The sequence below is a fragment of the Suncus etruscus genome, chromosome 4 (assembly GCF_024139225.1).
Source record: "Suncus etruscus isolate mSunEtr1 chromosome 4, mSunEtr1.pri.cur, whole genome shotgun sequence".
Classification (NCBI taxonomy): domain Eukaryota; kingdom Metazoa; phylum Chordata; class Mammalia; order Eulipotyphla; family Soricidae; genus Suncus; species Suncus etruscus.
In genome coordinates this window covers 150,630,946-150,656,764 of record NC_064851.1, presented here as the reverse complement: position 1 = coordinate 150,656,764, position 25,819 = coordinate 150,630,946, and the positions used below count along the sequence as shown (strand labels likewise).

The window sequence follows — 25,819 nt, the reverse complement described above, 5'->3', positions numbered from 1 at the left end:
CCTATTGGTGGGAATGCCATCTAGTCCAGCCTTTCTGACAAACAATATGAATATTCCTCAAAAACCTAGAAACTGAGCTTCATGATACAGCAACACTAGGTATACCCTAGAATCACAAAAACACAATACAATAATGCCTTCTCTACTCCTATGTTCATCATAGTAATACTGACAATTGTCAGAGTCTGGAAGCAACCCAGGTGCCCAACAACAAATTAGTGGATAAAGAAACTGTACATTTACACAATGGAATACTATGCAGCCACTAGGAAAAATGAAATAATAAAATTTCTTATCCATGGATGGATAAGATTACTATGCTGAGTTAAAGGACATAAAGGGCAAGAAATAAGTACAGAATAATCTCATTCACTTGTGGGATATAAGAAAAATAGAACAAAGTATGGTAATAATATCCAAAGACAATAGAGATGAGGACCAGGAAAACCTGTCCATGGTTGCTACGAAGAGCAGACTGCAGTTAGGTCTACTATGACAAAATGATAGTTGGAACTGATAACTCTAGACAAGAATTGGGTGCTGGAAGGGGGAAAAGTGACATGTATGTCATCCTTCATTAACAACAGTGCAAACCACAATGTCAAAAGAAACGAGAGTGAGAGAGATAGAGAGTGAGAGAGAAGAAAAAGAATGGGGAAACGGGGGATACTGGTGGGGGAAATGTGCACAATACTGGAAAATCAAAGTATCTAAAAGGAAATAAAATAGGAAGAAAGGGAAGGAGGAAGAGAGAGGGGGGGTATGTGCCACCAGAGAAAGGTAGGGGAGAGAGCATTGGGGAGGGTGAGAAGGAAACTGGGGAATTGGTGGTAAGAAATGTACATTGTATGATTGTAACTCAATCATTAACAATTTTATGTGTGGAAAATAAAAGAAGCTGTATTTGAACAACCTTGTAACCACAGAGTTTAAATTAAAAAAAAGAAAAAAAAAAGAAGAAGAGGGAGCCGGAGAGATAGTACAGTGGTAGGGCGTTTGCCTTGCAAGCAGCCGACCCAGGACCAACACTGGTTCAAATTCCGGCATCCAGGGGCTGGAGAGATAGCATAGAGGTAAGTTGTTTGACTTTCATGCAGAAGGACGGTGGTTCGAATCCTGGCATCCCATATGGTCCCCCGAGCCTGCCAGGAGCGCTGCTGGATGTGACCAAAAAACCAAAAACCAAAACAAAACAACAAAAAAAACAGAAAACTAAAAACTAATTCTGGCATCCCATAAGCCAGGAGCGACTTCTGGGCTCATAGCCAGGAGTAACCCCTGAGTGTCACTGGGGTTGCCAAAAACCAACACCCCCCTCCAAAAAAAAAGAGAAGAGGGAGAGATAGAACAAGGCTAATGGCTTTATAAAACAAACAGAACACATCATTTGTGCCTACTGGTTCAACTGAGTTGACAAGCAGAAAAAGTGAGTTCAGATAACTGGTTCTTAAGTGAAGCAAGGAGCTATATGGCTAACTTTCCCCACTGAAATCTCACCATCATTAATGTCTACACCAGGACTCCTGGTAAGTGCTCCGGGGTCAAGGCTGCTCCCCACAAAAGAAACAAAATAGGATCCTGTCTTTCCAAAGGAATCACTGGAAGCTTTCTTGCTGGCCCTCAACAAACTTGCCAGCCCTGATTGCTGCCTAAGTGGCATGAAGTTGGCCTCAATTATCAATTAGCAAAGACAATACTTAGGCTGTAAGTTCAGCTACAACTCACCTGTCCACGAGGTGAGGATTGGGTTGGACTCTTAGTTTTGGCAACTTAAATCTTTATTAAAAACTCCTAATACTTTAGTTCCTTCCTAGATTTTCACATCACTTCCATGTTTTGCATTCTCCCTAGTTGTTGCAATTGTTTCTGATTCTAGTTCCCCAATTCCATGTGTACAACATACCTAAATAAATCACTTTTATGGGGCCGGGAAGGTGGCGCTAGAGGTAAGGTGTCTGCCTTGCAAGCGCTAGCCAAGGAAGAACCACCGTTCGATCCCCCGGTGTCCCATATGGTCCCCCCAAGCCAGGGGCGATTTCTGAGCACATAGCCAGGAGTAACCCCTGAGCGTCAAACGGGTGTGGCCCAAAAACCAAAAAAAAAAAAAAAATCACTTTTATATGCTTTTGAAATTTTTTTTCAAAGCTGTAGAGAACTCAAAAGTTTTTCACATGTTATTGCATTAACTAGCCAACATGATATTTCAATTTTACCAATAAGAAAAACAAGAATGGTAAAAACAAAGACAGTTCTGACTCCTGTCACACATCTACTGACTAAAAGGACACGTTGGTGGTACCAAATAACAAATACTAGTTCTTTTTTGTTTTTGTCCCACACCAAGTGACACTCAGGGATTACACCTGGCTCTGCACTCAGAAATGACTCCTCCTGGTGGGCTCGGGGACCAGACAGGATGCTGGGGATCAAACCCGTAGCCATATGCAAGACAGATGCCCTACCCACTGTGCTATCACTCCAGCCCCCAAATACTATTTCTTCCTTCTGATCCTATACCTCATGAACCTTTGTATTATCTTATGATTCTTATGTTTTTTTTTGGGGGGGGCACAGCTGGTGACAATGCTCAGGCGTTACTTACTCCTGGCTATGCACTCAGAGATGGCTCCTGGCTTGGGGATCATGTGGGACGCCAGGGATTGAACCAAGGTCCGTCCTGGGTCAGTCACGTGCTACCTCTGCCCTATTGCTCTGGCCCCATATCTTCATGATTCTTTTTTTTTTCTGTTTTATTCTGTTTGTTTGTTTGTTTTGGGGCCACATCCGGGGGGCGCTCAGGGGTTACTCCTATCTATGCGCTCAGAAATCACTCCTGGAGGTCTAGGGCGGATGGTACAAGCGGTAAGGCGTCTGCATGCCTTGCACGTGACCACGGTTTGATCCCCTGGTGTCTGATATGGCCCCCCAAGCCAGGAGTTATTTCTGAGCGCATAGCCAGGAGTAATCCCTGAGTGTCACTGGGTGTGGCCAAAAACCAAAATCCCCCCCCCAAAAAAGGGAAATTGCTCCTGGCTTGGGGGACTATATGGGATGCCAGAGGATCGAACCGCAGTCTGCCCTAGGTTAGTGCATGCAAAGCAAAAGCCCTACAGCTTGTGCCATGGCTAGGCCCCTCTTTAGGATTCTTAACATTTACTGAATGCTAACAAAACAGACATCAAGCTAATTAACATTTTACATATATTAGCCTCACTTAACTCTCACAATCCTATTAAGTCATTATAACCTATGCAAATAACTAGTAAGAACAACAAGGCTTAGTGGATAAAGTAAATTACGAAGATTAAAGATTAAGGATTATCGCTACTTATCTTAGCCTTTTGGCTAAAATCAAGTGTAGTATCTGTTCTTATCCGTTTAATATCTGATACGTAAATATGTTAAATGAATTTTTGGCACTAGGAACTGGAATAGGAGCTTGCTCCGTCCATTCCACGCATCGACCTGGTATTGCAGTACCTCCAGGAACAGTGCACCAAAAAAAAAAAAAAAAGGTTAAGGCTTGGGGCCAGAGCAGTGGCACAGTGGTAGGGCGTTTGCCTTGCATGGGCTGACCTAGGACGACGATCTCCCAGCGTCCCCAAGCCAGGAGTGATTTCTGAGCACATAGCCAGGAATAACCCCTGAGCATCAACGGGTGTGGCCCCAAAAACAAAAAAAAAAAACACAAAAAAGATTAAGGATTAAAGCATGTGGTTTGGGCCGGGCGGTGGCGCTAAAGGTAAGGTGCGCCTGCCTTGCCTGCGCTAGCCTTGGACAGACCGAGGTTCGATCCCCCGGTGTCCCATATGGTCCCCCAAGCCAGGAGCAACTTCTGAGCGCATAGCCAGGAGTAACCCCTGAGCGTTACCGGGTGTGGCCCAAAAACAAACGAACAAAAAAAATAATAATAATAAAGCATGTGGCTTTAGGATTTGAACAAGTGCATCTCTCAGAGCTCATGCTCTTAAACCACTACACCATCCTCATTCTCAAATTATTTTGCAATACATTGATACTTTACTTTTTTTCATGCCAGGTCTGCTCTATAGATCTGAGATAAAGCACATGGCAAATCTATATTCAGATATCTAAATATGGTGTTCTCAGAAACCAAGGTACAAACCTGCTTTCATTTTAATAAACTGGCCAAACTGATTGTACGTGCCAGATTTCTACCTATATTCCAAGAGAGGTTCAGGAAATTCGATATATTTTTGAGAAAAATCAATTTAACTTGCTGAGTCACTCTATTCCTGTCAACTAGATAATTCCATTCTAATTCTGGAGTCTCCACTCTTCCATCCTCATCCTGCTTGGTCAGTATTACTATATAGGAAAGAGGCTACTACTATGAAGAAAACCTCAGTCCCACTGAACAGCTTTAATCACATTAGTAAAGGTTACCTTGAACTATACCGGCCCCTGACTGACACTAGAGACACTCTGAATATCCCTTCCATATTCTAGACCTCACTTCTCTGGATCACAATCAACTGAGAATTCCCAAGATTATTCTGGGTTCATGTCCCCAAAACACTGAAGAAAACACATTTAGCAATAAACTTGTTTCTTCATCTAGTTGGTAAAATATGACCCAGGGGTTAAATCTAACTACGTCTTGTTTTTATAAGGATCATGACCTGTATATCTTTAAAGAAGTATGTGTTCTTTGGTGGTTCTGTTTTTCTCTTTAGTTGTCTAGTTTTGGGAACACACCTGACACATCTGGGGATCATGTAGTAGATATCAAACCCAGGGCTCCCAAATGCATGGCATGTGCTCTAGCTTTAAGCTGTCTCTCCAACCCTACATCTTTTTAAAGAAATGATTATTTATCTTTGGGGTGGGGGGGTTTGGCTACACTTGGCTATGCTTAGGGATTACTCCTGGCTCTAAACTCATGGATCACTACTGGCAGTGCTGGAAACCATATTTGTGGACTATATGCGGATGCTGGGGATCGAATGCAGGCTGAACTGCATGCAAGAAAAATGCCATAAGTCCTATACCATTACTCTATGGTAGAGCCATCTCTAAATCTTTAAGAAATAATAAAAAAATCAAAGACCCATGTGACAGAGGTCATGGCTGCAAAGCCTAAAATTTTTTTCAACTTTATTTAGATTATTTATATAGATTGATTGGGTCACACCCAGCACTGCTCAGGGGCCACTCCAGGCTCTGCACTCAGAAATTGCCCCTGGCAAGCTGGGGGACCATATGGAATGCCAGGTCCCTCCCGGGTTGGTTGCATGCAAGGCAAATGCCCAACCTCTGTGCCATCTCTCTGGTTCCCTACAATGTTTACTTTCCTAGAAAAATTGCACCAACCAAGGACCCAACTGTTCTTTTCTCTCCTCAGAGGTAATGAACTCTACCCTTCTTGTCCTGCTCCACCCCTTAAATTCGTATTTATATGAGCCAGGATTAAGAACAGAGAACAGTAAACTAGACAAACAACTTATCAGGCCAACTCTCTAAATAATCCTCACATAAATTCTTAGAAGTACAGAAACAAAAGCAAGCAAACTGAAATTATCAGAAAGGATTCTAAATACTTTGTTGAACTAACAGAGCAGTCAGTAAAGCCAGAGGTAGCCAGTGTCTTCAGCCTCCTTACAGACTGAAATGATCAGGTACTGATTCTTCCTGAAAACACAAGAAAACTGCTCACATCAGAACTCAATCAGCACAATATACAGTTATCACTTTGCCTTAAATAAGTACACCTATAAGCTTTAAAGCAAGAAATAGGGAGAACACATTCTCTATTTCTACAGTTTTCAAACAGCTGAAATGGTCCAGAGAATAACAGAAAACTTAGTAAGTGTTTAAGCCTTTCAGAAGGAAAACTAACTCAACGTAGGATAGCACAGACCACTGATAAACTAAACTCACCCATAAATGGCAAACTATGGTTCTTAATTGGGGGTAAGGGGTGAGAGGTCACATCAGGAGATGCTTAGGGCTTATTCCTGGCTCTGTGCTCAGGGACTATAATCAGTGCCAGGGGTCAATTTAGTACTGGCTATATGCAAAGTAGGCGAGCACCCTACCTCCTGTACTATCTCTGAGGCCCAAACTATAGTCCTTATGCCTTCAAATGATCCAATTTTCTTTTTTTTTGGGTGGGGGGAATCACACCGGCAGTGCTCAGGGGTTACTCCTGGCTCTACACTCAGAAATCGCTCCTGGCAGGCTCGGGGGACCATATGGGATGCTGAGATTCAAATCACCGACCTTCTGCATGCAAGGCAAACGCCTTACCTCCATGCTATCTCTCTGGCACCTGATCCTATTTTCAGGGGCTCTCAGTTCTTAAAATGACTAATTCAATAAACATTTTTTGGACACACACCACTGTGCCATACATTATGTTAGGTTACTTAGTCGTTGAGAATATGCTGAGAAAAGTTAAGCAAAAGAGGATATGTATACCAAGTAATAATTTCATACTTAAATAATATGAAAGTATCCTAGGGAAGAAAATGAAAATATTTGACTCATGTCATCTAAATCAATTCCGACTCAATCATAAGGCATGGACTATTCTAACTCCTAACTGCAAAACCAAACACCACTTCTTTATTTTTTGTATTTTTGTATTTGTTTTATGGGCCATACCTGGTGGAACCCAAGGGTTACTCCTGTCTCTGCACTCAGAAAGCAATCCTGGTAGGCTTGAGGAATCAGATGGGATGCCAGGGATCAAACCTGGGTTGGCTGGGTGCAAAGCAAATGTCACTCACAAGGCTATCACTCTAGCCCCACCAAACACTTCTTTTCAGTTTGATTTCTTACACTTTCTACTTCAGGGGACCATAACTTATCAGAATCCAAAGGGATGTCAATGCCAAAAGGAAGGTATCTTTTGATTAAAAATAAATGCCTAAGGGCACAGCTCTTTCTTATTTATTTATTTATTTATTTATTTATTTATTTATTTATTTATTTATTTTTTTAGTTTTTGGATCACACCCAGCAGTGCTCAGGGGTTACTCCTGGCTCTACACTCAGAAATAGCTCCTGGGGGCTGGAGAGATAGCATATAGGTAAAGCCTTAGCCTTTCATGCAGAAGGGCTGTGGTTCAAATGCATAGAGCCAGGAGTAACCCCTGAGCGCTGCCGGGTGTGACCCCCCCCCAAAAAAAAAATCGCTCCTGGCAGGCTCGGGGACCATATGGGATGCCGGGATTTGAACCACCTACCTACTGCATGCAAGGCAAACAAACGCCTTACCTCTATGCTATCTCTCCGGCCCCTGATAGCACAGCTTTTATGGGACACAGAGGAGGTACTCTGTCTCCCTCTAGCTGTTATTAATCACTGCACCTCAGTCAACTGCTCTTGGAGGAGTCCATTCCTCCCTGCTCTCAATGTAGATCACAATAAAAAAAACCCACACACAGTCATGGGGCTGGAGACATAGCATGGAAGTATGGCATTTGCCTTGCATGCAGAAGGATGGTGGTTCAAATCCGGGCATTCCATATGGTCCCCTGAGCCTGCCAGGAGCAATTTCTGAGCATAGAGCCAGGAGTAACCAACCCCTGAGCACTGCCGGATATGACCCAAACACCACCACCCCCCATCACAGTCACTCACAACAAATGACAAATGTAAAACGACTGCTGGCACTCCAAAGTCTAACTTTATTAAACATATATTGTTAATCTTTGAGGGTTCTACTCTTTTTCTCTTATTTTTTTTTTAATTTCCATTTGTTGTGTGTTAAAAGAGAGGTAGTCTTATAAGGCGAATATAGCCCAAACCCTATATTTTAACAGGAAAAAATAGGAGGTCATCTTATGCGCCCAGTCATCTTATACACAGGAAAACACGGTAATTATTTTGTTTCTTTATGAGCATTTTGTAGACACGAAAATATAAAACATTATATCCAATACCACAGTGAGAGAAAAAGAGAGAAAGAGTACACATGCATGCATATGGGTTTGTAACTGAATCTAAGATTCCTAGAAATTTTGACAACAGCAGAAAGTTTCTGAATGCCCAAACTAATTCAAATCAACCACAAGGCATTGCAACACTTCCCTAGTCAAGATGTATTTATTTATCTGGTGAAAAGAGGTCAGGGATGAAAAATTTTAGGAAAGCTGCTATGTAGAAAAAGGAGGGAGGGAGGGAGGGAAGACAGAAGGAAAGAGGGAGGGAGGGAAGGAGAAATGGAGGAAGGAATGAAAGAAGAAAGGGAGGGAAGGAAGGAAGGGAAGGGAGGAAGGAAGAAAGGTAAGAAGGAAGGATCAAGATACAAGAAAATGGAAACATTTCCCTATTAATTTTACCAATGGATTGGGAGAATTAGCATCATTAAAATGGCAATACTTGGGGCCAGAGAGATAGCACGGCGGTAGGGCATGCCTTGCATGCAGCTGACCCAGAACAGATGGTGGTTCGAATTCTAGCATCCCATATGGTCCCCTGAGCAGCCAGAGCGATTTCTGAGTGCAGAGTCAGGAGTAATCCCTGTTTTTGGGTGTGACCCAAAAACAAACAAACAAAATAATAAAATGAGATAGCAATACTTTCCAAAGTATTGAACAAACTTGTGCAATTCCTATAAGGGTAGCATGGTATTTTCCAAAGAAGTAGATCAAGCACTCCTCTAATTCATATGGATCAATAAACAACCATGAATAGCTATAGTAATCCTTGGGAAAAAGATGGGAGGCATCACTTTCCCCAACTTCAAACAATATTATAAAGCAGTAGTCAATAAAACAGCATGATATTGGAATAGACTTTCCAATCAATGGAATAGACTTGCATATCACAATGATTCTCAGGTATACGATCAACTGATCTCTGATAAAGGAGAAGAAATACAAAGTGGAGCAATGAAGACTCTTCGACAAGTAATGTTGGGAAAAATGGCCAAGTATATTTAAAAAAAGTGAACATAGGGACTGGGAATAGCACAGCGATAGGGTGTTTGCTTTGCATGCGGCCTCTCTAGGACAGACCCTGGTTTGATCCCGGCGTCCCATATGGTCCCCCAAGCCAGGAGTGATTTCTGAGTACATAGCTAGAAGTAACCCCTGAGCATCATTGGGTATGGCCCCAAAACAAAGAAACAAAAAATAAATTAAAACATTAATTCTCAATCTATAGCAATATTTAAATTTCTATTTACCAAGGTAAATATATATATAAAAGATATATTATACATAATATATAATATTATAATACTTTTTTCCAGGCATTAAATGTCTCACCACCAGTCTGACCTGCCTTCCACCAATGTCCACAATTCGCCATCCACTACCCAAGCCTGCCCTCTTCCTGACACAAATTTACTTCATATTGTTTGTTACAACACAAAGGCAATTAGAATCAAGTGTAGATGAATAAGATCAATGTGCGATAACTGTCAATATCTCTCACTGGTGTTGCTAAAGGCTCTGTCTGAGGACTTACTGGGCTGGTTGGTGCTAACTGAGTCTTGTTTGGGCTCACCGAGCTTTGTTTTCAATGCAACTTCCCATCAGATTTGCTGTGATCCTACTGGCTTTGCTATCAAATTCTGAGGAATGCAGTATGCAGCCGCATGGTCCAGGATCTAAAGATTTATAACAGTTTGGTAGACTGGCAGTTTGAGAAGGTTCAGTTGTGGTTCTGGTGTTAAAAGGGTGATGGGTATGGCTGCGGGCTGCTGTGCCTTCAGGTAGAAGGGGGAAATGTGCCCACTCTCATTCAGAGGCGGTGCCAGTGATGTCAGCCAGGACCTGTCTACCTGGGAAGATTAGGAAGCATCAGGGTTTTTCGGAGATTAGTTGTCAAGTTAGACCGTTTCCTAGCAAGATGCTGGGTGTGGGAGGGGGCTGCTACGAGCAACAATTTCTTAATTCTCAGGGAACGTACGGTGATATCTGCAAACATTCTTGGTTGTCTCAATTTGGGATGTGGGTGCTATTAGCATTTAGTATGTAAGGAACAGGATGTACTAAGCAACCCTAATGTACAGGTTAAGACAAAAAAGAAGCTGATCCAACTTCACTATTAATAGTGCTGAGATTGAGAAACCCTATACTGAACATGCAACATGGTTTATAGTACCAAAAGAAACATAATACATACAGTAGGTAATAGAGCATACAATGAAATATCATTTATCTATTAAAAAAAGATGGGGCCCGGAGAGATAGCACAGCGGCGTTTGCCTTGCAAGCAGCCGATCCAGGACCTAAGGTGGTTGGTTCCAATCCCGGTGTCCCATATGGTCCCCGTGCCTGCCAGGAGCTATTTCTGAGCAGATAGCCAGGACTAACCCCTGAGCACCGCCAGGTGTGGCCCAAAAACAAAAACAAAAAAAAAGATATGTAGGGGCCAGAGGTATAGCAAAGTGGTAGAGCTTTTGCCTTGCACGCAGCCAACCCAGAATGGACCTGGGTTCGATTCCCAAAATCCCATTTGGTCCCCCCAAGCCTGTCATGAGCGACTTCTGAGCACAGAGCCAGGAGTAACCCCAGGTTTGGTCCCAAAAACAAAAACAAACAACAAAAAGATATTTCGGGGCTGGAGCAAGAGTAGGGCAAGTAAAATGCTTGCCTGCACCTGGCTCACCCGGGTTCAATCCCCCCCCCCCCATCCCATATGGTCCCCGGAGAATTAACAGGAGTAATTCCTGAGTGCAGAGCCAGGATTAATTTCTGAGCACCACCTGGTGTGGGCCAACATCCCTCAGCCCAGAAAAAAATAGCTATTCAGGGGCCAGAGAGATAGCATAGTGTGAGAGGGCGTTTGCCTTACAAGTGGCTGAGCCAGAACCAACGGTGGTTCGAATCCTGGCATCCCATATGGTCCCCTGTGCCCACCAGAAGCAATTTCTGAGCAGAGAGCCAGGAGTAATCCCTGAGTGCTGCCGGGTGTGGCCCAAATACCAAAAAAATAAAATAGACAGGGCCAGAGAGATAGCATAGAGGTAGGGCATTTGCTTTGCATGCAGGATGGTGGTTCAGATTCTGGCATCCCATATGGTCTCCCAAGCCTGTCAGGAGCGATTTCTGAGGAGAGCCAGGAATAACCCGAGCGCAGCCGGGTGTGACCAAATAAAAAATAAAAATAGCTATCCAGGGGTCTAAGCAATACTATAGTGGGTAGGCATTTGCTTTGTACACAGATGATCTGGGTGTGATCCCTCATACTCCATATGGTACCATGAGCACTACCAGGAAGAATCCCTAAGCACAGAGCCAAGAGTAAACCCTGAACACTCGCAGGTGTGGCAAAATCCTCCCAGCCCCCAATAAAAGAGATCTACACATCCCAGACCCTGCACACAATAGAAATAGCCTAGCTTCACAGGACTAATCTCAGGTAGTATGCTCCTGGCTGTACATCTGTGGCATTTTCAGGAAGGGGTAGGTGCAGATTCTCTTTTCTGAGACAACTTAATGCCACCCCCCTAAACCCTCAGAAAGGCCCAGATAATCTGATGAGAAGTTACATAGTAACCGACCAAGTTCAGTAAGCCTAAACGGTAACACAGGTCAACTAGTACCAACTACAGCCCAATAAATTCTTAAGGCACTTATTTTAATAACATCATGGAGAGCTATAACAATAATATCAAAGTAACCTGTTTTCATTTAAATTTTGATAATTCCATTTGACTTTGTGCTGTAACAAACAATATGAAGGGCCCAGAGAGATAGCACAGCGGTGTTTGCCTTGCAAGCAGCCGATCCAGGACCGAAGGTGGTTGGTTGGAATCCCAGTGTCCCATATGGTCCCCCGTGCCTGCCAGGAGCTATTTCTGAGCAGACAGCCAGGAGTAACCCCTGAGCAACACCGGGTGTGGCCCAAAAACAAACATCATGAAATAAATTTGTGGCTGCATGGAGGCAGGCTAGGGTGGTAGGTGTGAAATTGGGAACCTGGTGAAGGGGTTGGTCACACTGGTCTGGGGTTAGTGTTTAAACGTTCAATGCCTAGAATAACTGTATTATGAAAAACTTGGTAAAATAACTATTATGAAAAACTTGGTAAAACACGAGGATATAATAAAATTAAAAAACTAATATTAGGGGGCTGGAGAGATAGCATGGAGGTAAGGAGTTTGCCTTGCATGCAGAAGGTCAGTGGTTCGAATCCCAGCATCCCATATGGTCCCCCAAACCTGCCAGGAGCGATTTCTGAGTGTAGAGCCAGGAGTAACCCCCAAGAGCTGCTGATTGTGACCCAAAAACCAAAAAGAAAAATTAATAATAATAATATTAGGGGACCAGAGCAGTTGTGCAAGCGGTAAGGCTTCCTTACCCATGCTAGCCTAGGATGGACTGTGGTTCAATCCCCCGGCGTCCCATATGGTCCCCAAGCCAGGGGCGATTTCAGAGCACGTAGCCAGGAGTATCCCCTGAGTATCACCAGGTGTGGCCCCCAAACAAAAAAAATATCGAGCCTATGCCTTCTTCACAATGCTAGGAAAATCCCTTAAATACACAAACTACAACACTTGTTAGTCTAAGCTCCTTTTGCTAGGAAGAAGACTTAGTATCATACCAACACAAAATCTGGGATTTCCCAAAAACTCAGGACAGGATGCTAGTGAGAAGTTTTTCTTTTCTTTTTTCTTTTTGATTTTTGGGCCACACCCGGAGTTGCTTAGGGGTTACTCCTGGCTATCTGCTCAGAAATAGCTCCTGGCAGGCACGGGGGATACCACCTTAGGTCCTGGTCGGACAAACGCCTGCTGTGCTATCTAGTGAGAAGTTCTGTTGTTGTTGGGTTTTTTTTTTTTTTTGGTAGTTTTTGGGTCACACCTGGCTGTGGTCAGGGGTTATTCCTGGCTCCAGGCTCAGAAATTGCTCCTGGCAGGCAGAGGGGACCATATGGGATTCAACCGATGACCTCCTGCTATCTCTCCTCCCTGAGAAGTTTTTAAATACTGCTGCCTCAGGGCTGGAGAGATAACATGGAGATAGGGTATCTGCCTTGCATGCAGAAGGTCGGTGGTGGTTCCAATCCCAGCATCCCACATGGTCCCCAGAGCCTGCCAGGGGCGATTTCTGAGTGTAGAGCCAGGAGTAACCCCAAGCCTCCCGGGTGTGACCCCAAAACAAAACAAACAAAAAAATAATAATACTGCCTAAGGTGCTTAGAATACCCTAACCAAGCTGGAGTCTGTGATTTCCAGTGGCCCAACATATCAGAACCAGCATCCTTAGTGATGATAAAAGGAGATATATGAGGAAACCAGGAAAAAAAAATCACTAAAGATTCTGAAACAATGTTACACAAAATATGATTTTTCAGTCAAAAAACCCGATACCTAGGCTTTGATAACCAACATGTGCATAATGTGAACATTCTGAAAACTATTCCTTTGGCTATTTTCGGTAATACCAACTCTCTTCAGAATGTATCTCTAGCTCATCAAGATAAATCATTCAGGGCCCGGAGAGATAGCACAGTGATGTTTGCCTTGCAAGCAGCTGATCCAGGATCAAAGGTGGTTGGGTTCAAATCCCGGTGTCCCATATGGTCCCCATGCCTGCCAGGAGCTATTTCTGAGCAGACCGCCAGGAGTAACCCCTGAGCACTGCCGGGTGTGGCCCAAAAACCAAAAAAAAAAAGATAAATCATTTAAAATAAATAGGTATTTTTGTGAACAAACCTGGGTTTGTTTTGAAGAGACTTCGGTACAATCAGATTTGATAACTGCAAGGTTAAGGGTTGCTATTATTATTTTGGTTTGGGGATCAAACCTGGTGACACTTGGTGATTACTGTTGGCTCTATACTCAAGACTTACTCCGAATAGTGATCGAAGGACTGTAAAGTATGACAGGAACTGATCCGGAGTCATCCATGTGGAAGGCAGGTCTGGACTGGTTAGTGAGAAACTTGTCAGTGGTACAGGATATGTGATACAGTTATGGCACATTGATGTATGTGGTCAGAAGACTTAAATGTATATTCTTCTTTTCCTCCTGGTCCCAGGAATTACTCCTGACTCTGTGCTCAGAAATTTCTTCTGGCTCGGGGGCCATATGGAATGCTGGGGATCGAACCGGGATCTGTCCTGGTTCAGCCATGTGCAAAGCAAATGCCCTACCACTGTGCTACCACTCTGGTTCCTGAATGTATGTTCTAACTAAGCCACATTCAATCCAGTATCTTGTACCATAAACATTTCTTCACGTTGAATTGAGCTATTTTATTTTTCACAACTTTTGGTTAGGACTTACTAACCAAGTTCCATAACTGAAAATTTTCTCATTAGAAAATGTGGTTAGGGGCCAGAGCAGTAGCACAAGCAATAGGGCATTTGCCTTGCATGTGGCTAACCTAGGACAGACCGCAATTGGGTGTGCCCCCCCCCAAAAATGAGGTTAACAATGCATATAAGGAAAAAAGAGGGGCAGAGACAGAAGGAAAATGTCTGCCATAAAGAAAGGAGAGGGGCAAAAGAGAGGGAAACTGAGCGCATTGGTGGCGGGAAATGTGCACTGGTGAAGGGTATTAGATATTGTATGTATAACTGAAACTCAATGTTGAACAATTCTATAATTGTGTATCTTGTGGTGATTCAGTTAAAGAATTTAATTATTTAAAAAAAGAATGCCTCGTGCAGGGGAGGGGGGCCGGGGCGGACTGTCCCCAGTGCGTCCCGGGCGGGGTCGCGCCAGGCCTGAGGTTTTCTGAGGCCAGCGATGTCCGCCACCCATTAAAAAGAAAAAAAATGCGTTTAGATAGGATGCTGCTGATGGGGGTGGGGGTGGGGGGGTTAAAATGTGTGTCCAGGGCTGGAGTAGTGGCGCAAGCTCTAAGATGTCTGCTTTGTGTGTGCTAGCCTAGGAAGGACTGCGGTTTGATCCCCAGACTCCCCAAACCAGGAGTGATTTCTGAGTGCATAGCCAGGAGTAACCCCTGAGCGTCACCAAAAACCAAAATAAATAAATAAATAACCAAACAAACAAAACCAAAACAAAAGAACAAAACCAAAAAAAGGAAAAAAGAGGGGGGAGGAGACAGAAGAAAAATGTCTGCCATAGAGGAAGGAGGGGGGCAAAGAGAGGGAAACAGGGAGCAATGGTGGGGGGCATGTGCACTGGTGAAGGGTATTGGATATTGTATGTATAACTGAAACTCAATGGCAAACAACTCTGTAATTGTGTATCTTGTGGAGATTCAGTTAAAGAATTTAATTATTTAAAAAGAAAAAAATTGCATTTAGATAAGATGCTGCTGCCTGGGGGGTGGGGGTTAAAATGTGTGTCCAGGGTCGGAGTAGTGGCGCAAGCGGTAAGGCGGTAAGGCGTCTGCTTTACCCGCGCTAGACTAGGGCGAACCGAGGTTTGATCCCACGGCATCCCATATGGTCCCCCAAGCCAGGAGCGATTTCTGAGCGCAAAGCTTGGAGTAACCCCTGAGTGTCACCTGGTGTGGCCAAACAAACAAAAGTGTTTCCAAAGACAAGGGGCTGCACTCAGAGCTAAAACAATGAATTGAACCTAAGCACTACAGAACTAAAAATATAGTATATACACAGTCCACATCAATATTGGAGAAAATAAGTGGTCTAAAACAGCCTATAAGCTGTAGAATGATTCAATCCACTAGAAGAAACAAATATATTCAGTTTCAGGGTTTTAGTTAGATACTTAAAGTTTAGATACTTAAAGTATCTAAAGTTATTTAGATACTTAACCAGACTTAGGTATTAACTCCCCAAGTGTTGGATCTGGACAATAATAATGAGATACCAAAAGTTTTTGCGACAGTAACAGATCTTCAAAACTGCAAAAAGGAAGGACAAAGGCTGGTGAGACCATACTGCATGTAAGGCCCCCTGCCTTGCATGAATCTGACCCAAGTTCTATCCCTGTCCCCAATCCCTAGCACCCCACATGATCCTTTGAGCCTGCACAGTTTGTGATCCCTGAGCAGAGCCAGAATAAGGCCTGAGCAACACCAAGCATGGGTGAAAACCCAAGAAGAAATAGGATAAATAATAGAGGATGGATATCTTGGTATTTTTCATCAATTTAGGGAAGGACAACATAAATTGCTAGAGCAATAAAATCCAAGTTACCCAACCAAAGAAATACAAGTTACCCAACAAACTCAATGTGACTAAAAAGACAATACAGTGAGCAAGGCACTACTTGCTCTGCACATGGCCAACCTGGGTCCAGTCCCTGGCATCCCAAAGTCCGAACCATACAACACCAAGAGTGATCCCCAAGTATACACAGATTAAGCCCTCAGCACAGCTGGATATATATCAAAACTAAAAAAGAACTTCAATTTTAAAGTTGCTGCTTTTATAATAGTTTGTATAATTATACGCATTCTAATAAAATATGTGTGTATAGTTTATGTCTATGTATATAAATGGAAGTAACGCCCTGGCCTTTTGCCTTTTTTGGGGGAGGAGGGCATACCTGATGATGCTCAGGGGTTACTCTCGACTATGCGTTTAGAACTCGCTCCTGGCTCGGGGGACCATATGGGACACTGAGGATTGAACCAGGTCTGTCCTTAATCGGCTGGCTGCATGCAAGGCAAACACCTACTGTTATGCTATTGCTTCGGCCTCCTTTCTTTTTCTTTTTGTGGATGTCAGAGAAATAGTACAATGGGCAGAGAACTTAGCTTGCAAGTGACTGACCAAGGCTAATCTCTGACTCCCCATATGGTTTCCGAGCACCAACAGGAATGATCTCTGAGAGAAGAGACAGGAGAAAGCCCTGAGCCCAGGTGGATGTGGTCCAAAATACAAAACCAAAACCAAAATCCCTTTTGTCTGGCTTTCTTATCTTGATATAACCATTTTGAGAATTACTCATGTTGCTGCATATATCCCACTGTATAGTTTCAAGTATATACAGTATACAGTTCCACAGTTAGCAGACTCATGCAATACTGGGTTTTCTAGTTTGGAACTGTCAAAAATAAAGCTGCAACTTACAAGTCTTTTTATAGGCAGAGACTTCTATTTCTCTTAGGAAAATATGTAAGAACAATCTTAGTTTTTCATAAACCTTAAAAGCTTGACCACTAAGTATAAAAAGTTCTATTACTTTTCCATCTAGCACTTGATATAATCATAATCAGTCTACCATTTTAGACATACTAATGGATATGAGTTAGTATCTTTTTTTTTTTTTTTTTTTTTTTTGGTTTTTGGGCCACACCCGGTGACGCTCAGGGGTTACTCCTGGCTATGCGCTCAGAAGTCGCTCCTGGCTTGGGGGACCATATGGGACGCCGGGGGATCGAACCGCGGTCCGTCTCCTAGGCTAGCGCAGGTAAGGCAGGCACCTTACCTCGAGCGCCACCGCCCGGCCCCAGTATCTTTTTTTTTTTAATTTTTTTTTATTTTTAATTATGAGAACAAGGATGCAAAGAAAGAGGACAAGGTAAAGTTACAGTGGAAGGACAATACATAACATAATTCTCAGAAGTCCCCTTGCTGATATCCCAACTTTGAAATTTCATCCATAGAACATTAAGATTGTAACACACTATAATATTTCTTAACAGCACACAAGGCAATCTAAAGCCATAAAACTTACATAACTCCTTAAACATTACAGGCATAGCATTTTTTTTACATTTCCATATTCATGCATATTAGCTTAAGTTAACCTCAAATCTTAACTGGGTTCTTTTTAAGGATTAGAGTCAAAGGAGCACAGTAAAAATGGTGTTAGAGTGGCAATTGTTCTTTGCATAGGCCCACCAAGAGTTAGTATCTTTTTAACTAATATTTCTAAATGACCCATATGCATTTCTTCACATTTATCATTTTCCATCAGTATAACTTCTCTGCTGAACTGTTAAGATTTTTCTAACTATATTTTATTATTGAGTTTTGTTATAGTTATTTTTCCCAGGGACTGCTCAATGTTGCGCCAGGGTGGGAGGCATAATATGCCACGTATTGAACTCAGGGCATCACATATGTACAAAATGTATGCTGTCACATAAGTCACACTCCCGTTCCTGTTACTAGGTTTCATTTGTTTCGGGTTGTTTTGGTTTCACCTGATGTGCTTGAGGCTACTATTGGCCTATATTGGGGATTGCTCCAGATGGTTCTCGGTGAACTATATATTGTTGGGGATTAGCTGGGGCCACGCCAAGCATGAACCTTAACTACCATTTTTTTCTGAACTCACCAGTCATTTTAGTCTTTTCTTTTTTTTTTTTTTTCTTGGTTTTGGAGCCAAACCCAGTGGTGCTCAGGGCTTAGTCCTGGCTCTTTACTCCAGGAGAGCTCTTGACAGTAACACAAGCCTTTTTTTAAAAGTCACAAATGAGTGTAATTATTCTCTCTAACCCTCTCCCTCTGACTCATTTCACTCAGCATAATATCCATATTCACCCATGTATAAGTAAATTTCATGACTTCGTTTTTTTCCCTAACAGCTGCATAGTATGCCATAGTTTCTTTATCCCTCATCTGTCCTGGGCATTTGGGTTGTTTTCAGATTCTGGTCATGTGAACAGTGCTGCAAGATGAACATAGGAGTGCAGAGGGCTTTGCAGCATTGTGTTTTGGGGTCCCTAGGGTATATTCCATGGAATGATTAAAAAATAAGATAGTATGGTAATAATCCTGAAGACAAGAGTCGAGAGTCAGGAGGTCAGTCCATGGCAAGGAGTTTGCCACAAATACAAGGGGGTGCAGTTAGGGCAGAGAAGGGAACTCTATGACAATGAGCTGAAAATGATCACTGGACAAGAAGTGCATGCTGAAAGGAGACAAAGTAGCACACATGATACCTTTTAAGTAGCACTTTTGCAAATCAGTGTCTAAAAGGAATAAAGGGAAGTGAAAGACAGACAATAAAAATGTCTGCCATAGAGGCAGGCAAAAGAGAGGGCAGGAGGGAGAGGGAAACAGGGACACTGGTGGCAAGAAACGTGCACTGGTGTAAAAGAATGGGTATTGTAAATTGTCTGACTAAAACTCAATCACGAACAAATTTGTAACTATCTCAAGGTGATTCAATTAAAGGATTTAATTTATTTATAAAATAAAAATAACGTGGGGCCGGAGAGATGGCACAGCGGTGTTTGCCTTGCAAGCAGCCCATCCAAGACCTAAGGTGATTGGTTCGAATCCCGGCGTCCCATATGGTCCCCCGTTCCTGCCAGGAGCTATTTCTGAGCAGACAGCCAGGAGTAACCCCTGAGCACTGCCGGGTGTGACCCAAAAACAAAAAAAAAATAACTTGTGGGGCCGGAGAGACAGCACAGTGGTAGGGCATTTGCCTCGCATGCAGCAAACCTAGGAGGGACACTGTTCAATCTGTGGTATCCCATATAGTCCCCCAGCCTACCAGGGGCGATTTCTGAGTGCAGAGCCAGGAGTGACCCCGGAGCATCGCTGGGTATGGCCCAAACACCAATCAATCAATCAATCAATCAAGTTTAAAAAATGATAAAAAATAAAAATAACTTTAAAAGAAATCAAATCTTTCCTCACCAATAAACACACAACATAAAAAAAAGTACTACTGCTGAATTGTGTACTTAAAATGATTAAGATGCTAAAATGAAACATCCTATTTGGAGGGAGGCATTTCACCACAAAAGAACAAAACGTGAAGTATCTTTGTTCAACCAGCAGTAAATTCAAAACAATCCAAACTGGGCAAAGAAAAGGACACCTAAAAGATGAAAGAGAAAATACAACCCCAAACTCTGTTTCAACCTCAGAAATGAGTGCTACTACACAATATGAAATGTTTCTTCATCTTTAAATTTAGTTGACCGTAATTCTGTGCTGTCCAACATAGCAGCCACTAACCACCTTACTCGTGAGCACTTACTTGGACATGGCAGGCTCAAGCTAAAATGAGCTTTAACTGTAAAATACAAAGTGAACTTCAAATAACATAGCATGAAAACTCAGATGTAAACATCTCATTAATGTGTACATTGGTTACATGTTGAAAAAATAATCTGGATTAAACAAATTATAATTATTTTGAGCTTTTTTTTTTTAATAAAAGTGCACAACACGGGGCCGGGAAGGTGGCGATAGAGGTAAGGTGTCTGCCTTGCAAGCGCTAGCATAGGACGAACCACGGTTCGATCCCCCGGTGTCCCATATGGTCCCCCCAAGCCAGGGGCGATTTCTGAGCGCATAGCCAGGAGTAACCCCTGAGCGTCAAACGGGTGTGGCCCAAAAACCAAAAAAAAAAAAAAAAAAAAAAAAAGTGCACAACACAGGCCGGAGAGGTGGTGCAAATGGTAGGGCATTTGCCTTGCATGTGCTAACCTAGGACGGACACCCAGTGTCCCACATGGTCCCCTAAGCCAGGAGCAATTTCTGAGCGCAGAGCACCCCCCAAAAAAGGCAAAAAAAAAAAAAGTGCACACCACAAAATTTAAAATGCTACATCCAAAACCAGGAGAGATAGTATAGCGAGTAAGACACCTACCTGGCTTGTGGACCATCGGGTTTGATTTCTGGCACCACATAGGCACTGCTAGGAATGATCCCTTGAGCACAGCCAAGTGTAGGGCCCTCCCCTCTGAAACTATATATTGTTTATATTTCTATTAGATAACATGAATCAAAATATTTAAAGGTAACCTATCTCAGGCTTAAAATAACATATCGTAGGCTGGAGAAAACACAAACAGGTTAAGGCTTCCCTGGATATTTCCCTATTAGTTTTAAATTTCTATTACTTCAAAAAGTCAACAAAACCATGCTTTAAAAACAAAAAAACAAAAAACAAAAAAAAAAAATAAAGCATTATTCTAGCGCTGCACAAAATAGATTTTTCTGTTTTGGCAGGGCCTCCCAAGCGGTGCTCTGAGGCCTATGGGAGAGTGGGAGGAGATTCCCATGGCAGGATGGCTCAGCACTCAGGCTATGCGACCCACACATACACAAACCAGGTCCACCAGAACCACATTCAGCAGTGCTGAAGTAAACATACATCAGAGATGGAAGTCCAACCTCATGTATGCCAGGCATGAGCTCTAGTCCTCAGACTGACTGATCTCCCTGACCCTTAAGGTTACAGTTTAATAGGATTTACCAATGCAAATACACTAACAATCATTATACGAGGCGAAGTGCCCAAAAAAGTCTAGGTGACTGTGACAATTTAAAGGAGGAAGCACTTAAAAATTTCAATAAACCCTAAAAACCTTTTTTTAAAAAGCATTAATCAGGCAATATACAAGAGCAGCTCTGTGATACACTGACATATGATACTCAAATCTCCTAGAAATTGATACAGTAAGAAGTAAAGGACAGGCCATAGTGTGGTAGTGTGATTCTATCTTTTTTTTTTTTTTTTTTTTTTGGTTTTTGGGCCACACCCCATGACGCTCAGGGGTTACTCCTGGCTATGGGTTCAGAAATCGCTCCTGGCTTGGGGAACCAAATAGGGACACCAGGGGATCAAGCCACGGTCCATCCTAGGCTAGAGCAGGAAAGTTAGATGCTTTACCACTTGCGCCATGGTTCAGGCCCCAGTGTGATTCTATTTGACTGGAATAAAAAATGGTGCAGGGGCCAGAGAGCTAACACAGCGGTAGGGCGTTTGCCTTGCAAGCAGCCTACTAGGGCCATCAGTGGTTCAAATTCCAGCATCCCATATGGTCCCCCATGCTTGCCAAGAGCGATTTCTGAGCATAGAGCCAGGAGTAACCCCTGGGCGCCACCAAGTGTGGCCCAAAAACCAAAAAAAAAAAAAAAAAAAAAAAAAATTGTGCAATATAGCTCATGATCGACCACCTGTCTCCAGAAAGCAAGAGAATTTAGTCACCTTTTGTGATACACACAAAAGACAGAAGTAGTAAATTCTTTAGAAGAATGACATTACTGGTGAGTGCTACAATATTCTGACAAACAAAATGATGTAAGCATACATACAAAACACACCACCTCGTACCCCATGTCTTTGGAAGTAATGATTTACTGAGACACCCATATGTGGTTATTTCCATAAATTTTTTTTTTTTTTTGGTTTTTCCGGCAGACCCGGCAGTGCTCAGGGGTTACTACTCCTGGCTCAGAAATCGCTCCTGACAGGCTCGGGGAACCATATGGGATGCCTGAATTCGAACCATGGTCCTGCATACAAGGAAAATGCCCTACCTCCGTGCTATCTCTATGGCCCCTATTTCCATAAATTTGATGTGCATGACACCTGCTTGTGTTCAGGTCATAAACTTAGGAAAATTCATCCTGAAAGTACATTTGCCACCAATTATGTTACAAAAGAACAAAGTGAACATTAAAGCAAACTCAGAATCAAGTATTTCCTGTTAAAAGGATATCCCTATTTTAAAAGCCGCCCATTTAAAGCGCAAGGACAAAAAACTAATTGTTTAGGTCTTCCTTCAGAAAAAGGAAACTGGATGGTATAAGTATACAAACTGTAGTTTAAAACTGAGAATTCTGATCTATTAATCACAAGAAAGATGTTTTTAGGGGTGGCTGCTAAGTGCTATTATTCTGCGATGAAACCAAACCTGATAGGTACACTCCAAATCATTAGTTTCCCTAAGATTCTTGCTGAGAGGGTCTATATCTGGCAGTGCCCAGAGGGCTCACCCTGGCTTAGTTCTCAGGAGACCATGTGGCACTAGAGATTAAAGACAGGGCCGCAGCATGCAAAGCATGTGGTCCAGGGGCTTGAACTATCTCCCCATATTTTCTAAAAACTGTATCTTCTCATTTCCTCCAATTCAGCTTAGTAACTTAAGATACATCTCCAGTTTTATTTTAGAATATGGAGGAAAATATCTTGTATATTCATTCAAACCCTTTCATATAATTTCCCACCCACACAATTCCACATCAAAGGTAGGCAATATGATACCAAAGACAGAATTATTTCACAGAGAGCTGTCAAATATGCTTCCAGGGGCCGGAGAGGTGGTGCTAGAGGTAAGGTGTCTGCCTTGCAAGCGCTAGCCAAGGAAGGACCACAGTTCGATCCCCAGGGTCACATCTGGTCCCCTCAGGCCAGGGGCAATTTCTGAGCGCTTAGCCAGAGTAACCAGAGCATCAAACGAGTGTGGCCCTAAAAACCAAAAAAAAAAAAAAAAAAATGCTTCCAGCCTCAGCTGAGTTACTTATTCCCTGTACATTTGGACAGGTCATTGATCTTCTCAGAATTTTGAGAGCTCATCAAAAATAAAAAAGGCTGGGGGTTGGAGCCATAGTACAGCAGGAAGGATCTCACTAGCCAATCCCAGGTTTGATCCTTAGCACCCCATAAAGTTCCCCGAGTCTCAGCAGAACTGCCAGGTATGGCCTTAAGACAAAACAAAGAAAAAAGCAGGGCCAGAAAGAGAATGCAGGGCTAAGGGACATGCTTTGCATGCAGCTGATGCACCACCGGGTCCCTAAAGCATTGCTGGATGCAGATGGTGATCCCCAGCACTACAGGGCCCTTGAAGCACCATCCTTAAGGTGCACACACTGAAATGATGGCCTTGTTGGCCAAGAATCATCAGGAATTGTTCCCAGTCCTCTAAGCACCTTCCTAGCAAAAAAAAAAAAAAAAAGACAAAATAATCTGAAAGTTATGTAAACACTTTAGTTTTATCCTGTCCTCCAGATACTTGGTCATTTTAGATGCCCCTCTGTGGTCCTACAAGGTCCCTTTGTATGCTGTCCATTTAAAAGTAATCAGGAGGGGCCAGAGCAATAGTACAGCAGTTAGCACATGGCCAACCACACAGGAGAAATCCCTGAACGCAAAACCCTAAGACAGCCAGGTATATCTCCCACCCCTCTCACCCCTAAGAAAGGGCATCATGACCTGGACAGGATGACAGATCAAGGTTACAGACCTTGCATTTATTCATATATGCATCCCAACACTAGATATGGCTCTGGTGCCCCCAAGTATCAAAGTCTCCAGTAAAAAAAGCTGGGATGGGAGTGTTGCCGAGACCTCCTGAGCACCACTTGTGCGCAAACCCCTCGGTCCAAGCAAAACAAAACAAAACAAAACACGAGAGCATTATGTATGACTTTATACCAGTTTTTCCTCAGTGACTTCCTGGAGTGTGTAGACACTGGAGGGAACTTTGTTCATTTACTGAAAGAAGATTTCCAGGGGAGAGCTCCCCCCCCCCAAAAAGGAGATGGTGGCAGGCCAAAAACTTTGGGGACTTTGGCTTTATAATAATATATTTGGGCCCGGAGAGATAGTACAGAGGCGTTTGCCTTGCAAGCAGCCGATCCAGGACCAAAGGTCCAAAGGTGGTTGGTTCGAATCCCAGTGTCCCATATGGTCCCCCGTGCCTGCCAGGAGCTATTTCTGAGCAGACAGCCAGGAGTAACCCCTGAGCAACGCCGGGTGTGGCCCAAAAACCTATATATATATATGTATGTCCCCGGAAACAGGAAGGGAAAAGGACATCAGGGAGGGTGAGAGGAAAACTGGGGACATCAGTGGCAGGAAATGTACACTGGTGAAAAGTTGTACATAGTATGACTATAACACAATTATGAACAACTTTATCTGTGCATGTGGGGGGAAATAATTATTATGAACAACCTTGTAACCATTATGTTTAAATTTAAAAAGAATAATACATTTTTCATCTAAAGCTACTTTGGACATGAACTATCCCAGAGGTAGATGGGAGAGTAAAGTGGATGGAACAGGTTTGCAACCAAAAGTTACTATGACTGGATGATGGGTAGGTCCATGCCAGCTGGTCCACACTTCTATTTCTCTCTGTCTAAAATACTCCATACTACCACAATGAAAACAACACCACAGCCAAAGTGACAAAAAGATACCAGGACTGGTTGGTATTCTTACAGGCCTCTTTTCTTTCATACAGTCTTGGGGCATCAAGTCTTAATATTTTTTTTTCACACCATTTCCCCTAGCGAGAGCTAGGGACAGACAGAAATCTGCATGCAAAACAGGGCAGCACTATTCAACTAAAGTAGGGGGAAAAGGGGTTTCTTCTCTAAGTTGGGGCCCAAAGTCAGCACAATAAACCAGGGAAGAAGAAAAAAATCCTCTGAAAAGATGGCAAGCTCCAGGGCACAGAGGGTAGGTAGGTATAGCCTAGTGGTCTTTCCAAAAAAAAAAAAAAAGGCTGTCAACTTGGAAACTTCAGGCTGAGGGGTGTCTTGTGGGGAGCAAGGCCAGGGGTGCAAGAGAGGGCATTGCAAAAAAATGGGGTGTCTTGGAAAACCCCACAGAGCACAGGGACATCCCTGGGAAGCCCCATGTTTCAAGCTGCTCCCCCAGGATGAGCCAGGGAAGCACGCGGGGCTCGGGAGGGCCGCAGACAGGCTTGTGGGGCTCAGGGCCAGAGCTGGGGTGCACTGGGAGGGGCCCGCAACGTTGCACGGCGTCCCGGGGCGGGAGTGTCCGAGCAAGCCCAGCCAGCGCCGGTGACAGCGGTGTCTCCGGACTGCCACAGCTGGAGGAGGCCCTGGCGCGGCCGCTGCACCCCACGCCTCGCTCCCGGCCCCCCACACCACGCCAGTGACCTTCCCTCCTTCCTTCCTTCCTTCCGGAGGGGCCGACACGACACGCTCCCAGACTCACCCGTGGGCTCCGACGATCCAGACTCCTCCGCGCCCGGCCCGCCCGCCCGCGCGCGCGCGCACGAGCCGCCGCCGCCGTTGCCGGCCGCGGCGTGCGTGAGGCGTGCGCGCCCCCGCGAGGACGTGCGCGCGCCCGCTCTTTGTCTTACGCCTTTCGAACGTGATCCCGCGTGTCCCGGCCCGCCGCTGTCTAAGCACACACCCGGGCGGCGGGCACGCGCACGCGGGAGGTGGGGGTGGGGGTGGGCTTGAAGGGCGGGGCCGGCTCGGCTGAGGATGCGCGCGC

At 43.7% G+C, this 25,819-nt stretch overlaps 1 protein-coding gene and 1 pseudogene across 1 annotated transcript in view; one reads left to right on the top strand and one right to left on the bottom strand.

The window, feature by feature from the left end:
• Positions 1–25,607, bottom strand: part of GPAT4 (glycerol-3-phosphate acyltransferase 4) — a 62,688-nt gene extending 37,081 nt beyond the window's left edge. Inside the window, exon 1 of the mRNA XM_049771859.1 lies at positions 25,535–25,607. The gene's annotated coding sequence lies outside the window, so the exon portion shown is untranslated. The remainder of the gene's footprint in view (positions 1–25,534) is intronic.
• On the top strand, positions 3,325–3,502 carry LOC126008148 (uncharacterized; annotated as a pseudogene).
• Positions 25,608–25,819: the final 212 nt, after the last annotated feature.